This window comes from Canis lupus, chromosome 23 (assembly GCF_048164855.1).
Source record: "Canis lupus baileyi chromosome 23, mCanLup2.hap1, whole genome shotgun sequence".
Lineage (NCBI taxonomy): Eukaryota > Metazoa > Chordata > Mammalia > Carnivora > Canidae > Canis > Canis lupus.
Genome location: NC_132860.1, coordinates 2,352,625 through 2,367,421, shown reverse-complemented (window position 1 = coordinate 2,367,421; position 14,797 = coordinate 2,352,625). Strand labels below are relative to the sequence as shown.

At 43.8% G+C, this 14,797-nt stretch overlaps 1 non-coding gene across 1 annotated transcript; it reads right to left on the bottom strand.

The window, feature by feature from the left end:
- Positions 1 to 4,206: 4,206 nt before the first annotated feature.
- On the bottom strand, positions 4,207 to 4,310 carry LOC140615682 (U6 spliceosomal RNA). The gene has a single exon (XR_012016165.1). It is a non-coding gene; the product is annotated as a U6 spliceosomal RNA (small nuclear RNA).
- Between the last annotated feature and the right edge of the window lie 10,487 nt (positions 4,311 to 14,797).

Here is a 14,797-nt window from a genome sequence, read left to right as displayed (position 1 = left end):
TGTATTTCCTCATCTCACTCTATTTTAACTTGTTCTGTTCTATCGCATCCTCATTTCTAGATAACGCAGAGACATTAAATGTGTCCAACCAATGGATGATGCACTTTGATTAACAGACCGGGATTCGTCATGAGAAAGTCCTTTCAAATGTCATTCCATATAATATGGAAAATCGGGAAGGAGGGGAACATGGAAGAAAAAAAAGCAAGAGCCCATTCTTTGTCCAACCAGCTCTGCCTCTGATGCAATTCATGAAACGGCCACGGAGGCTGTGTAACATGAACCCTCAGAGGCTTGCTCTAGCTTCTGCTAAAATCGAGGGCCCTGAGGATGCCGAAGGAAAACAAGATGTTAGGAAAACTCACAATCGTTGGGGGGGCGGGGGGGGGCATGAAGAAGATCAAGGGAGGTTACTTGGGCGTCTGGGACAGCTGGACTTGAAGACTGCTTTCCGGGTCAATATGATGTGACACGCAGGTTCTTACTATAGCCCTGTTCTGCCGCAGGTGTCATTTTAACTTTCAGCAGGAGATCTCCTTACCCTTGCCCAGGCCCTGCTCATTTTCCCCCCGAGTCTCTGTGGCTTCACCCAAGACAATGTTATCCATTCTTATTTGGGCCTTTGTAAACCAAAATACCTCCGGTCTAAGAAGTTAGCTTCAAGAGCCAGACATCTATGTCATTATGAATATCTGTCTAGACATAAAAGGGATCACTCAGCACTGCCTCCCATGGTCCTGTGAACACCGTGGCAATAACAGGCCAACACCAGACAGACACACGGACCCCACCCGCTCCACCCCCAGGGCTCCCACGAACCCTAATAGATTGTACTTGCGGTAGAAGCAAATGGCAGGGAGGGAGGCTTCTCGGTTGGTAAAGCCAATCGTGCCGTATGCAAAGACTGATTTTATTTTCGAGTTTGTGGTTTTTCCTTGTAAAGGCAGAGGTGGTTTACTGGCTTTGGGGTAAGTCTAACATATTGGGCCTTATACGTCCTTGGGTTCGGTAGGAAAGCAGAAAGATCAAGAGGAAGAGGTTGGTCGATGATTATTTTGCCCACAATCTGGAATTTTGTGTGGAATTGCTTGTCTATAATCAACAGGTAAAGTGTACAATGCAACTTTCTTAGGAATTGCATTGACTCTTAATTGCTCCCTTTTGTCATCCCTTCTGCGAAATGATTATATTTAACGGTCTCACATAACGTTGATAAATTTGTAATGGGGTCGGGCAGGGGGATTAGGTACTTTGCCTCAAGAGGGAGGTTTTTCCAAGAGTGTTCTCCATCTAGGCTGATATTTGAAATCTCCAGAGCAATTTTTTTAATGTACGCATTCTCTGAACCAGCCTCCGTATATTCTCATTGCCTCTCTGAGGAGACTGAAGCACCAATATGGACGATAAAACTAGATTTTGCATGTGATATTAACAAAATAAGACTTGGAAAAAATACCTAAAATACAAATTAACATTGGTATTCTCAAAATCATGTCATTAGGAGGCCACATGCTTTTTCTATTGAGGCTTCCTTTGCTCCTAACCTTCTGTCTCCTTGGGAAAAATTTTGAGAGTCACTTCAGTCACGTGGAAAAATTAAATACCTCAAAAATCTTTCCTTTTTTAACAAAAAAAGTGACATTTGCCAGGTTCTACGATTTATATGAGATTTGGTACCTAAAGATTTTTAATATTTCTAAATGTCAAGTTCACCATTGAAGGATTATTTGCAGCTATTAAGCATATTCTAAAGAACGTAACACAGACCTTTAAGGGAGTTCCAAAGTTTTTAACAAGGCAATACTTTGGGATTAAGGCTTTCGCATGGGCCTGGCTACTTAGATGAAGCCTCTCCTCATTTGCTTGCATACGTTCAGGTCTCTAACTTGTACAAACTATGGAGGGTCTCACTCTATTCTGCATAAATATCACCCCTTGGGATTTTGTAACCAAGGACTCTGTGTATCCTACTCTGTTTGGGATAAAGGAATAGTATGACTTAAATTGCTCTCCCAGTCTTCACGGCATCCGTCCTTTATAGATTATTTACCAATCTAAGTCAGAATATCAGACCCTTGAGGGTTACATTTTTTTTCTCCTTAAGTATATTTTTCATCCTGTAGAATCACTGAGTGTTAACCCTATTTTATTGCTAATTATTCTCTGTCATATGTGAGACTTTCAAAGAAAAGTCTGGAGATGTTTAGGTGTTGTATGTCTTCACATTACTTTTTATAGGACAAAAGTGGCAAGGTTAGAATCATTTCTATCTTAAAATCAGTGAAATAGTCAGTGTTCATGTTTGTCAAAAGGCATGGAATTTAAGCCCCAGATGTGGTTGAGAACTTTACTGCTGATATAATTTTCCTTTAGTCTTTTCCTTAAAGAAAAAAAAAAAAGTACAATCAAAAGAGAGATTGGAAAAAAATGATAGAAACTCCTAAAAAAAAATCCAACAATAAGAATTGGTCATTGGCCCCATTTAACTGGTTGGGTTTATGGGTCACATTTATCAATATTCAGTTTCATAGCAGATGTGGAGGAAGTGAAACGTCTGGATTCCCAAAGAACCCAAGGACCGAGAAGCATCACATTTCACACACATGCGGGAAAACGGAGAGAGAAAAGATTTATGTAGATCTGAAAGCAATAAGGATGAAAAACACACAACTCAAGTCATCAAAATCACTGTTGAGAAGCCGGATTTCAATGCTTTGTGGAGTTTTCTTAATTGAGTTCCAGCATCAGAAAGCCGTGAATAGCAAGTATACACGTTAGTGCCCCAGCGATCTGCTGTCTCACCTGGTGGCGGACACTCCAAAATCATCCGTGCACAAAGGCATGCAGCCCATGTTCCTCTCTCTCCCTCTCAATCTCTCTTTTTCAAGACATTCAAAGTTTAGCTTCTTGTATCTTTTGCAGAAGGTCTTCTGTACCTTTTGTTCATTGAGCAACGTTGACTGAACTCTTGCGGGCCAGCCTGGCCCCTAGGTAGGGTAGGAAATACGAGGAGAAGTTTGACAGGGAGGGAAAGAAACTCCAAATGGAGGGAATCACTAAAGATAGGAAGGGTATTGGCAAACTGTTGGAGCAAAATGGAATTTGGAGAACTCTTGCTGCCCTTCCAGCATCCACTCAACCCAGATGTACCCATTAATCCCTACTGTGCGCTTACGAGTGCCGGGCGTGCCGGAGAATATGACAAGAGCAAAACAGAACCTTCTAGTCTCACCAATCTTGAACTCCTCTTTTCAAGTCTTATGGTACCTTCTTTCCAGGCCCTCCTGAACCTATTCTTTACTTGCAGTCACCGATTCACACAGCTAGATACGAGGAGTCGTGTCTGCTCGTTTCCAACCGGGTTGACTATGTAACACAATTACAGACATCCTACTAATCATTTGAACCAGTTGTTTACCAGTACGGTTATTTTAAGGTCGGTGTGTGACTGCTGCTGGCAGGTTGATGAATAGAGGAGAACAGGAAATGAATGAAATCATTTATTAACATTGAAAATAACAATTTTAAAGGTGTAGGGTCCTGGGGTACATAGCACTTGGCTGCTGCAAATGAGGGAATGGGAATTTTCCAAAGAAAGAGCTTACCTGAAAGAATTTTCCAAAATTTTGTTTTGGTGTCATGGAAAAACACTAATTTCAAACCACTATTATTGATTGCTGGACACATCAAGAAGCACATGCTCACTAGGAACTACAACTTGAAAATTGTTATTCAAAATCACTGCAGTGCTCATCCTTGAGTATAACCTGAAAATACAAGAGGAAGAAAGGATGAAAAAGAATGAAATGGGTATTGTGCACCCTTCATATACCAGACCTGGTAATAAATGCTTTCATTAACACATTATTTATTTCATTGACACATTTCACAACAAACCAGTGAGTTAAGAGTTGCCAGTTTACCAACAGAAAAAATAGAGGCTTGGAAAAAGTCAAATAATTTGACTTAGGTCACACAGCTTATAGATAGTGTATTCCTGAAACCAGGATTCATGTCTTTCTAGCAAACTGCAAAGCCCTAACTCAAAGTAGTCTTCAATAAGAGGACTTAGATTAGGGCGTGAAAGTTTTGGGGGGAAATTCAGAATATTTCTCACTAAATAACCATTTAAGAGATGTTAACCTCTTCTATCACAAATATTTTATTTATTTATTTATTTATTTATTTATTTATTTATTTATTTATGAAAATATGGAGCATGTCAGGAGTTTGCATGTCAACCTCGCACAGGGGCTGTGCTAATCTCTGTGTCACTCCAATTTTAGTATATGTGCTGCCAAATTGAGCACCAAATCACATTTAACTTCAATCTGATAAATGGTGTATTGATCTTATTTTCCTTGAGATATGTGTGTCTAGAGTATTATTGAAAATTGAAAAACATTTTGCTTGGACATGACCTACTGCCCGGCCCTTCGCTTTTTCCTGCGACTCTGTATTACTTTGGGAATGAGCAGTGACCAGGAGGTTAGTTGGTGGAGAGAGAGATGGGTTGAAAATTATCACTAAAAAGGCCAAAGGATTTTATCCTATGGAAATAATCAAATAAGTGACAACTTATGAGTAAGGATGTTCATGCAGTATGATTTCCAGTGGCAAAATTTAGCAGTACCCAAAAGTCCCATACAAGAGTTTATATGATTAAAAAACTCCTTTGTACAATGGAAATGCTTTTGGTAGTTAAAAATGGTGGTGTGCTGCTGGGTGATGGATACGTGGGGGTTCATTATCCTATCCTGTTTTGTGCGTATTTGAAATTTCCCATAATAAAAAAGTTTTATTTTTACTTTTTAAAGATTTCTTTATTTATTTGAGAGAGGGGAGGGGCAGAGGGAGAAGGTGAAGCAGACTCCCCACTAAGCAGGGAGCCCGATGTGGGGCTCGATCCCAGGACCCCTAGATCGTGATCTGAGCTGAAACCAAGAGTCAGATGCTTAACTGACTGTGCCACCCCCCCCAATAAAGTTTTTTAAATATTGACCATCTTATAGATAATTTTGTGACCTCTTATGTGGAAAAAAGCAGATTATTAGATGTAGTCCCTTGCTGGGACTCCAGAATCCTTGTGATTGTCCATCTGCATTTCCCTCCCTTTCAAGTATGTGGGAGGATTATACTCCCCTGTCCCCTAGCAGTTGAGCAAGACCATATAAGTGGCCAATAGAGGTGATGTGTCCCTTTCAGGCTGGAGCAACTCATTGCCAGCGTGTGACGGACTCTCCAGCCCCCTGGATTCTCCACCTCTCCAACTTAAGACATTCCAAGTGGTAGAGCCTCTGCCGAATAAGGCCAACATCAAAGAGCTCCCGGGCAAAGTAGAGGGAACAGGTAGTGTGAGCGAGAAGTAAACCTTTAGTGTCTATAACCACTGAGCTGTTGGCCACCGCGGCATTGCTTAGCGTATCCTGATTGGGGCACGATGTAATTTAACAAGAACACTCAGCTGGCTCCCCTTCTCTGTAAAGTCTTTATGCAAACTGCATTTTCTGAGTAGCTTCTCCACTTAAGTTCATACTTAAAAAGTCAAAACTCAAAAGGATGCAACTCAACTCAAAAGGATGAGTGAGCGATAATCACAACGTAAATCTATACAATACTGTCACTCATGCGTATCATCACATTTTGCTCTTATTCCAACTTGGAGAAAGGTAAAACTCCGATTATTGACAAACTGAGGTCTAGAAGAAGTAAGTGATCTTCTCGGGATCAAAATCACACAGCCGAATCATAATAGCTTACAACTTTCTGTGGTCTTTGCCTGTGCTAAGCGTCTTCATGTTTTATTAGATTTGACTCTCACAACAACCTTGCAAGATCAACTGGGTCATGATTCCCCTTCTACAGGTGAGGAAAAAGACAAAGAAACATCTATGGATTTTAATGAATTCATTCAGTTAACATTTGCCCAATACCTGCTAAGTCCAGGCACTGCTGTATGCACTAAGAATAGAGTACTGGACAGATAAAGCCCCTTCTCATAAAGCTTACACATGGGGGGGTGGGGCATGGGGAGAGAATGATGTCTATCAGAAGCCTCTAAAGCCCCCAACAGCTCCTCAGCCATACCTCTGAGTTGAGCCGCTCCCTGAGGGCTTCCATCACTTGGCGCTGAGAGCATGCCACCTCAAAGATGAACCTAGACATCTTTGTTTTCTGTCCCTGGGATATTTTGGCCTATAAGCATCCCAGGTGTGAGCAAGGAATTAAGACCCATGGATACAAACTTCTACCAACAGGAGATGGGAGCTGATAGATAAGACTCTCAATTCCCCGTGGAGACAGGCAAATAATGAGAAGTTTAATGAGCAATTATGTTAAGTGCTATCATGAATAAAAAGCAGGGTGCAAGGGTAGAGAGGGATCCTAGGGCAGGGATGGCTCTCTTTGTAGGCCGGATGTCCAAGAAGGACCTCTCTGGGGTGGTGGATGGTGGACTGATGACAAGGAGGCAGTCCTGTAAAAATCTGGGGCTAAGGCTGGGGAGGAGGGTTTCAGGCAAGTGGAACAGTCGGCGCAAAGGCCCTAATGAGGAAACAGACATGACTGAGAATAGTAGGTGAAGAAGCGGAAGACAAAGTCGAGGCCAGATCAAATTGATCTCGTTTGATTTGTTGATAAGGAGAATCAGAAATTTTCATTGTGATGGGCTGCACGCTGGGGAGTGATAGATTGAGTGGCGTCTTCCAAGTCACTTCCTAACCTTTGTATCAAGACATGGAGTCAGTTGCCAGAACCAAGACCCAACTTGACAAAGGCAGAAACTTATTTCTGTGTCATAGAACCATCCAGGGATATAGTAGCTCCATGGTGCTGGGACTTCAGAATCCTTGTGATTTTTATTCCTTCCACAAATATTTATTGAGTACTTATTATACACACAGTAGTGAAAAAATATGCATATATATATATTGTTCCCCACATTCAGCTTACATTCTTGTGGGGGAGGCATAGACAGTAGACAAAACTGTAAATTATAAGGTATGTTAGAAGGTGGTAGGTGCTAAGAACAAAGCAAGCGGGTAATGAGGAGGTGGGGATAGAGGTGGGGTTGCGATTTTAAATCGAATTTTCAGGGTAGGCCTAGTTAAGAAGCTAACATTGAAACAAGCAACATCAAGTGTGCAAGTTAACGTGTGGTTATCTGAAGGAAGATCATTAGGCAGAAGGAACCACCGGGCCAAGGCCCCGAGACCAGAGTATACCAAGTGTGTGGGGAGCAGCAAGGAGCTGCTAACAGCTGGAGCAGGGCAGTGGGAGGAAGTGGTAGACAGACTCAGGGAGGTAAAAGACCCCCATCTGAAGGTCCTTCTGGGCTATTGCTATGACTACTCATCTCTGATTGGGGTGGGAAGCATTGGGAGGGTTTGGAAGGGGGTGAATTAAATGACTTATGAGTTAAAAAAAAGTCACTCTGGCTTCTCTATGGAAATAGACTGATGGTAGGGAATGGGGTGGGGAGTAGGATAAATGCTGTGAGGTCATAACCAGCTCCCGTGTAATCCAGGTAAAGGTAATGGCACTGGCACCCGTAGAGATGATGGGATATATCTGAAAGTAGAGCCAGTGGGATTTGCTAGTGGATCGGCTCTTTCTTGGACGGGATGAGGAATCAAAGATAATCCTAAGATTTTTAGGCTGAGCAAGATGGAGTCTTAAGGAAGGATGAGGCTACAATACTCACTAGGCAAGACTGCAGATGGGGCAGGTGGCGCCATCACCAACGAGGAGGTTGTCCTCATCCCTGTGATCCAATATACGCAGTGACTCCATTCGGACCCACATTCCTACGCGGAAAGAGAGGAAGCGAAGGATCTTCCTTTCATTTTAAAGGCACACATCTGATGATGCTCACACGTCTTCCGCTCCTTTGGCCAAAATCTTGATGCCTGGTTTCGAGGATGACTAAGCAAAGTCGCCTTCAGCTGGACAGCCATGAGCTCAGCTAAAACTGGAGCGTTCTCCTCATAAGAGCAAAGGGGAGAACGGAGAGCAAAGGGGAACCATTTGCAGTCTTGGCCCGCGACCCCCTTGCCTTCCCAGCCAACATCCAAACACAAGTCTTCTGAGTCTTGCTCCAGGGCCCTTTCTCCTCCAAAGACCTTCCAAACAATTTTTTCTTATTTAAACAGTGAAGCATTTATCACAAATCCTATGCCCGATGCCCGGTGGAGTACCGGCTGCAGTAAGGACTCAGGCCAACTCCCCATTCCTTTACCCAACAAACATCATGTGTCCACCTGCAGTGATCAGGACTATATAACAGGGGGTGTGGGAAAAACAAAAATTCGTACGACATGGTCCACATCCTCAAAAAAAAAAAAAGTGGCAAAGGAGGGAGGAACGGACATTTGCATGATGAATTCTAATCAAAGGCAGAATTAAATTAAAGCAATAATAATAAGCAGGGACAGGGGTGGTTAGTGGGCCACTGTGTCAGTGGGCCGGTGAAGAATAAGAAAAATATTGGTAGACCAGAAAGGCAAGGGAGGGCCTTGCAGCCCAGAACACAGATGTTGGGGGCGATGGGGAAATGCACATAGAATTTAAGGAAGGGTGAGATGTCCAGTGGGCTGGGGCATCGCCCCGAGTGCACGGAGGGACCTAAGATGATATGAGGCTGGAGTGATGACCTGGGGTCACGCAGTGACAGCCTGAAATCCCTCATGAAAGTGTTTATACTTCATTCTGCAGGTGTTGGGAGCCATTAGGGTTTGTGAATCAGGGAGTGACTAGGTCTGACGCGGGTTCAGGGCAATTACTCTAGCAGAAAGGGGGCTTGGTGGGCGGAGAGAGCATGCCTTGGGGAAAATTATCTCCCCTGCCCACCTTTGGGAACGCCTGCCCTTGAGACTGTCAGCTGCTCACTTTTCAAGCTCACGGTGTCTCTGCTGAGCTTTTCAGGGTGTTCTGGACTTTCTGGAATTTGATGGTCTTCAGTGCTGCAGACAGGAGCCACCCCACATATCTACATTTTGCCCGGAGAGTCTGGAGGGAGCAAAGCATCCCACATAATGCCTGGGGAATTAGAGGACTGGAAGATATTTCCCATAGCCCTCGGGCAAAGATGTGGCCCTGGGCAGCCCCTCCACGTGAGCTCATGTAAAAAGTCAGCACCTCTAGGATTTGGCAGATGGTCTGGTCTGGCTACGTATGCCAGGGCCCATGGCGCTCTCGTGAGTGCCTGGGGCAGAGGTTCTGGGCTGGTTCCCGCTGTCAGGGCGCCCTCGTCCAGGGCTTTATCCCCCATCAGGAACCGCAAACCATCCTCCTCACCCGATAGAGTCTTGTGTTCCTACTAGTTTGGGCCCAGCGGTTGGGCTGAGAAAAAAACGGACAAGTATTGTTTTGAGTACCTAACCCCAAAACCTAAAGCGCTATTTCCAGTCAAATTATAGAATCAACAGAGTCTCGTAAAGATTTTAGGGTTTATCTGGTTCCAATTATACAATCTTCAGAATTTAAATTTTGGCTCTGTGAAAGGTACAAGCGCTTAGACCAGTTGTTGTCTTGGGTTCCACAATAGTAAAGATGTATTAGGTACGTTATTCATTCACCCAACAAAGGGAGGGACAAAACCCATGCGAGGTGCTCAGAGGCCGTCGACTACCCGTATGTGTCCGTGTATGTCCTCAATTCCTTCCTCCACTGCCCTCAACATCCTTACTATTGATTTGGCCTATTTGGCAGTTTCAGCCCTCTGTTTCCGGACTTATTCAACAGCCTGAATTTGATTTTAGGGGAAAGTAAAAGAAACTGTAAGTCACACAGAGACTCCTCTCTGCTGTCTTGCCTCCACCCCAGTCTGCGCCTCACCTGGTACGAACATCTGCTGAAGCCCAAGTTCTTGCTTCACCGTCTGTGTTCACTGAAGAGACTTCCCCCGGCCGGGGCCCCGGGGCCGGTAATCACGGGCAGGCAGCACGGAGCCCCTTGACGGGGCCTGGAAATGAATTGCCTTGGTGAAAAACACGCCCAACCTCAGCCATAAATTACCCTGACAGTAGCAACCAACTGCGGAAAACCTGGTTCAAATAAAGATTCCTTTGCCCCATGTTAGAGTTTCACATCTTCCTGGGGCTAATGCCCTGGAAGGAGCCCATCGCCCTTGTCATAAGAAGATTTTATGCTCCCGAAGTACTGCTTCACCGTTGAAGCGCATCCTGGCCGGAGCAGTGCGCACGCTCCACAGAGAGTTGCCATCAGAGTGACAACCTTGGGCAAGACGCTTCTGTTTACAAAGCCCTTCCTCACTGATGCTTGTTCTCGGTGTGGAGAGAAGACAGATTGCAGTTGGGCTTGGGATGTAATCTAGATGCTTCTGCAAAATTCCAATTCTTTAAGTCAACGTTCTACAGATGATGAGCACTTAGCGCATCAAACTGTTGCCTACGCTGCCAGCCCACCTAGAGAAGCACTGCCCTGGGGCCTGGAGGCCTCGAGCTGTGCCAGCCCGTACGGTGGTCGCATGTGGTTACCAAGTCCTTGGAACGGGCTGGTCTGAATTGAGACATCCTGGAAGGGCAAAACACACACCAGATTCGGAAGACTTGCTATAAAAAAAGTCTTAAAATCTCCTTAATAATTTTTATGTTTATTGCATATTGAAATGATATTTTAGATGTGAGTCGAATAAGATGTATCATAATTAATTTCACCTGTTTGTTTTTACGGTTTAAAATGTGGCTACCAGACTATTCAAAGCTACCAGTGTGGTTTGCATCATATTTCTGTTGGAACTGTGTTGCTCTGAAGGCCCATCTTCGGAGGGGATGAACTAGTTGGAACCTCCTTAACCCTTCTTTAATTGGTAAAGGGACATGCCTCTTCCTAGAATGACAGTGCTGGGAGTCACTTTAATAGAATCCAGGAGGCAGACTGGAGTTGTCCCGATAAATGCCTGATTTTTCCCTTTGTCCAGAACTAAGACCAAGAGAAGGAGGCCACTGTGGGTGTCTCTGCCTTGAGAAAAAAGCCACAGAAGAGATTTGAGAGACTCCCATGTCTTGAAAGAAAGTGAAAATAGAGCAGCCACACACGTGACCGCAGGATTGAGGCCTGGCTGGGCACAGAAGACGGCCATCTCCTTGGTCACCAGGATACCCAGGAGTTGTTTCATCATCCAACTGCCCCGCTGAAGAAAACATGCAACCAGGAAAATCAAGAAAGAGCCTTACTCTCCTCAGCTCATGCTGTGACAATCTTCTCTGGCCAGCGCAGATGAGGCCCTCACAAAGCATCCTTGGTACTTGACCCTGTTTAATCCAATGGCTCGATGGGTCTTCTTGCATAAACTTGGCTTCCTGCTTCTATCCTGGTGCTGGCCAGACTAACTCTTTTAAGATTAGATCAAGTCAACCCTCTACCAGAGCCTCCCTGTGACTCCTGGTTAGCCTCAGAGTAGAAGCTAAGGCTCCCACAGTGGCTTGTGAGACCCCACATCACCCCCCTAAGCTTAGCTCCTACTCCTCTCCCCCAGCTCACTCACCTGGCCATGCCCAGCTCTGGCCTTTCCCTCGGAAAGATGAGAGCCCTCTCTCATATTGACGTGCTCGACTGCCTCATCTTCTTAGACATTGCTCACATTTTGCTTTTGTAGTGAGCGCTTTCTGACCACTCAGTTGGAATTTCTACACACCCTCTCGCAGGTCCAATATCCTATACCCTTCTGTATTTTTTTTCTTTTTTCATAGCACTTCCTGTCTTCTAAAGCACCATAACATTTATTCATCTAATTGTCTGCTGTCTTTCTCCACTGGAATATAAATATAGCGAGGGTACAGTCTCTGCGTGTGTGTGTGTGTTTTGTTTATTGATGTATCCCAAGAAGCTAGAACTCAATAGGTATTTATTTTTAACAAATGGAGGAATTTATATAATGTCCATTAACTTTTTCTTCCTGTTATTACCTTTCCAGGGCAAACCTATATTGCCTGGTGCTGAGAAGACCTCAGGAGCATCCCAAGTCATCTCTCTTCCCTGTAGCCTTTCCAGGTCCCTTGAGCCTCCTTCCATCCCTTTCTTTTCGAAAGAAGACATACAGATGAAAAAATGCTCAACATCACTCATCATCAGGGAAATACAAATCAAAACCACAATGAGATACCGCCTCACACCTGTCAGACTGACTACTATTAACAACACAGGAAACAACAGGTGTTGGAGAGGCTGCAGAGGAAAGAGAACCGCTTACACTGGTGCAGCCGCTCTGGAAAATAGTATGGAGGTTCCTCAAAAAGTCAAAAATAGAGCTACCCCATGACTCAGCAATTGCACTAGTAGGTATTTACCCAGAGGACACGGAAATATTAATTCAAAGGGATTACATTCCCCCTGATGTTTATAGCAGCATCGTCCACAATTGCCAAAGAATAGGAAGAGCCCAAGTGTCCATCAACTGATGAATGGATAAAGAAGATGTGGTCTATATACAATGGAATATTCCTCAGCCATAGAAAGAATGAAATCTTGCCATTTGCAATGACATGGATGGAGCTAGAGGGTATTATGCTGAGTGAAGTAAGTCAGTCAGAGAAAGACAAATACCATATGATTTCACTCATATGTGGAATTTAAGAAACAAAACCAAGGAGTAAAGGGGGAAAAAAAAGGCAAATCAAGAACTGGATTCTTAACTATAGAGAACAAACTGATGGTTATCAGAGGGACGAGGTTATGGGGATGGGTGAATGGGTGATGGGGAAGAAGGAGGACACTTGTGATGAGCACCGGGTGACGTATGGAAGTGTCGAATCACTATATTGTGCAGCTGAAAATAATATTGTGCTATATGTTAATTAACTGGAATGAAAACTAAAAATTAAGAAAAAATCCAGTAGATACTTGCCAATAGCCAACGTCAGTAAAATGCAAACGTTTGGCAAATGCTGGCAAATGGATAGTTTAGGGCGGACTCCTCTAGCAGGCCCCTGAGGTGTACACAGCTCTTTAACTATAGAGTATTTAGGTTTTTTTAAATAATAAATTTATGTTTTATTGGTGTTCAATTTGCCAACATACGGAATAACACCCAGTGCTCATCCCGTCAAGTGCCCCCCTCAGTGCGCGCCACTCAGTCACCCCCACAGCCTGCCCTAGAGTATTGAGTTTTAAACCTGTAGGTAATAGAGAATCATTGAAACGTTTTAGTAAGAGAGAGTTGTGGTAAGAGTGGTTAACCGAGTGAGCCACCCAGGTGCCCCTCACTGTGTGTTTTAAAATTCAAAACTTTCTTGTTTAGTCACTAAGGAACTAATAAAAGGGTTGTGTGATTGTTCTACCTTAAAAGTGGTAACAGAGAAATTTTTTTTTTTTTTTTGCTTTTGCAAATGAATGGTTTGGTTTTCTTTCATCAGAGGATGACAACAGTAAAATCTAATATATATATATATATTTTTTTTTTCTGTAATAGAAAAGCTTAATTCAGTGTCCTATTATGATAGTTACCTTCCTACCTGTATCTTGGAACTTTTGGGGAATGGGGAACTAAGCCCTACCACCTGGAGGGAGGAGAATCAAAGAATTTGTGGGCATCAGTTAGAACAACACAGTAATTAATAAATATCTGGGAGGGAGATCTTCTGAGGCTACTAAAGCGTTTTTCAGACTCTAAATGCAATTCTTCCTCCCCCAGGCAGATTTTTTAAGGAACAAGGATTTTCCTCCTTGGAATTTCTCACCACGGCGTGTCTATCAGCACATGCCCATCTTTGTTTACTACGATCTACCTGAGACACGCACTCCCTGTTTGGCACGGCCCAGTGGCTGTGTAACGGCCAAACTTCTTCCTACCCTACTACTGCTTTTCACTCCGATGGTCAAGACACACCGGATCTAGCCCTTACCTCCCATTTCACAGCCAATCAAGTACGTCCTTGTGCATTTGTGTCTCTCACGGGCGTGCGTGTGTGCGTGCGCGTGTGTGCAGTACTCTACTCTTGCATCCTTTTTAGATCTGGGTTGTCTTGGATGTCGGAGTCAGCTGGACTTCCGTCCGACGCCCAGGACAGCCAGATACAGTTGGAGGCATTGGGTAAGTCATTTAATCTTTCCAAACCTCAGGTTTCTTAGCGATCAAGTAGAAATGCGTACACCCGAATATCCCCATTGTTGTGAGGATTCAATTAATCCATAGAGGCAAAGCCCCAGTAAGAGTGTGTAGCCCACGGGGGAGCATATTAGCTGTGGTTTCCTCACCACGACCAACCACAGTCAGCACCCCAAACCTTGACTGGTCTACGCTTTCATACATCTTCTGGAGCTGTTGGTTTTCACACTGTAGTTGGTGGAATCCTTGGGGGCCGTCTGAAAAAAAAAAAAAGTATGGAGGGTTTTTTGGAGAGACCTCTACCTCTGAATCCTCCAGAACAGTCTGCTGTGACGTATTTTATACATTTATTTCAGCATAAGATTTGAATTCAAAGAATGAGTTGCGTAACTTTTTTTTTTTTTGAAGCCTACACTATAAGTTTCTTAAAGGGGAAAGGAAATCTATTATCCTTTCTTTAAAAAAAAAAAAAAAAAACCATTCCTCACTGTAGACCATGACATCATACATGATATTCAAAAAATGTCCAACCAATGACGGAACTAAAAGCTCCTTTTGGCTCTTGTCTTGTAGCAGAGTGGAAAATTTCTCCACCTATTTTGGCCATCCCAGACCACACAGGGCCCGCCTGAAGATGGCTATCTGGCCTCCTTAAAAAAGACCAACACTATAGATTGCTTTTCTCAGAGACCCCATAAGTACGGGGCTGTTGGCACTAATTTAAATGTATTA